The 2,464-nt window shown below is 34.5% G+C and overlaps 1 non-coding gene across 1 annotated transcript; it reads right to left on the reverse strand.

Moving 5' to 3' along the window:
* Nucleotides 1-524: 524 nt before the first annotated feature.
* LOC131508151 (U6 spliceosomal RNA) lies at nt 525-627 on the reverse strand. The gene has a single exon (XR_009259862.1). It is a non-coding gene; the product is annotated as a U6 spliceosomal RNA (small nuclear RNA).
* Between the last annotated feature and the right edge of the window lie 1,837 nt (nt 628-2,464).

Here is a 2,464-nt window from a genome sequence, read left to right on the forward strand (position 1 = left end):
CTTCTTTTATCTCCACAGAAAGGGATTCTAATCTATTTTCGACTCCAGCTAGTATTCTTATTATCGTGATTCTAAATTCTGGTTCAGACATCTTGCTTGTATCTGTGTTGGTTAAGTCCCTGGCTGTCGTTTCTTCCTGCTCTTTCTTTCGGGGTAAATTTCTTCGTTTCATCATTTTGAAGGGAGAAAAGGAGTTAATGAGCTGGAAAAATTAAAATTAATAAATTAAAATTTAAAAAATATTAAAATTAAAAAATTAAAAACAAATACACACATAGACAAAAATCGAATAAATGATGCTAGATCCCAGGTGTGTTTTGATCTGGGTGTTAAAAGTGGCTTGATAGATTAGAGAAAAAAAGGTGAAAAAAAGGAAAAAAAAGAAATTATTTAAAAATTTGGAAAAATGAATACACTGAAGTAACTAAAATGAAATAATAGAAGTAAAATAGAATTTAAAAAATTTACACAAAAGTAAAAAATATAGTAAGAAAAATTGAAGAAAAATATTTTTAATAAAAGTTAAAAATATGGAATACTTCATGAATTTGCATGTCATCCTTGCACAGGGGCCATGCTAATCTTCTCTGTATCATTCCGATTTTAGTGTATGTGCTGCCAAAGCACTGTTTCTTTGTGTTTTTTGTTTTTTGTTTTTTTTGCACAAAATTTCATGTCAGGAAACTATAAAATAGTGGGCTAATGCCTCCAAAGTACTGAGGAAAAATAATTTTGAATATTTCTTTTTTTTAAATTTCAGTATAGGTGATACACAATGTTATAATAGTTTCAAGTGTATGACATAGTGATTCAACAAGTGTATATGCTATGTGCACTACAGGTGTAGCTACCATCTGTCCTGTTAAATTGCTATTACAATATCAATGACTGTATTCCTTATGCTGTGCCTTTTAGTCCTATGACTTATTCATTCCATAACTGGAAGACTGTATCTCCCTCTCCCCTTCACCATTTGGCCCAACCCCACACTCCCCACCCTTCTGTCAACCATCTGTTTGTTGAATATATATTTCCATACTGAACTCCAAAGATTTTACCTGAGTACATGGGCTAATTAACAGTGTGGGAGAATAAAGTCCTAAGAGAAAACTTCAATCCCACCAGGTTAAAACGAAGAGGTTGGAGTTTGGTGCTGTCAGAGTACATAGGACTTGAGGAGCAAAATCCTAATAAGGCTAGCAGCACAGGAAAGAGAGCCTCAAAGTATCTGTGGAGTCTTCTCTCAGAACATTCTCCAATTCTTAAATTGTGCAGGTGAAGGGCAAGACTCTAAGTAACTGCAGTAGAAAGTAGTAACTAAGAAGCTAACGCCCCAGGCAAATATCTTAGCAGCCACATAATGCTGGGGCAAGAGAACCCTAAGAAGGGTAACCTCCATAAAAACCTCAGGCTTTGATTTGATCTACTGAAGGGCAACCCATAGAAGTTAGGGCATGCATTAGTTTTGTAAGACTGCCATAACATATTACCACAAACTGGGTGGCTTGAAACAACAAAAATGTATTCTTTCACATTTCCAGATGTCAGAAGTCTAAAAACAAGGTGTCAGCAGGGCAGGCTTTTTCAGAAGTGGGAGTATACTTTTTTGCTTCTTCTGGCTTTTGGTGGTTGCTGGCAATCTTCAGTGTTCCTTGGCCTAAAGACCAAAAATCCATCTCTGCCTCTGTTTTCACATAGCATTCCTCTCTGTGTGTCTGTATCGTTTTATGGCCTTCTTATAAGGACACAGCTCATTTGATTTAGAGCCCACTATAGCCAAGTAAGACATCTTAACTAAATCTGCAAAGATCTTATTTCTAAATAAACTCATATTCTGAGGTTCCAGGCAGATGTGAATTTGGTGGTGGGAAATGGGCAATATTCAACCCAGGGTTGGCACTAGTAAAATACACCTGTCCTAACAAAACAACAAGCCAGTCCTTAACAAATTTAGGGGAAATATGCTTATAATTTTTCTGCTTAATGGTAGAAAATGTAATGAAACTAATGCAATTTTTAATATACTATGTCTTGTATCAATTCATAAATTATAATGCATACATAAAAGGAATAGATCCAAAAACTTGGTAACCTAGAAAGAAACAATATAGATGTTTCAGATACTATGGTAATCAAGAAAATAGGGGGGAAAATAAGGAGAATATTAACAGAGACCCAGAAGCTATAAAACAGAATAAATAGAAATACTAGAATAAAACTATCAAAATTGAAATTAATAATTCAATGTATAGATTCACTAACAGATTACACATAGCAGAAAAGAAGTTTCGTGAACTTAAAGAGAGGCCAGTGGAAGGAACCCAGACTTAAGCATAGAAAATAAAAAGGGATATACAATTTAGGAAAGAGCACAAGAGATGTAGAAAACAGTGTCAAGGTCAACATGTAAAAGCAGGTCTTCTTAAGGAGAGGAGAGAGAAAATAGGACATAACAATGTTTAAC

Source organism: Neofelis nebulosa, chromosome 3 (genome assembly GCF_028018385.1).
Source record: "Neofelis nebulosa isolate mNeoNeb1 chromosome 3, mNeoNeb1.pri, whole genome shotgun sequence".
Lineage (NCBI taxonomy): Eukaryota > Metazoa > Chordata > Mammalia > Carnivora > Felidae > Neofelis > Neofelis nebulosa.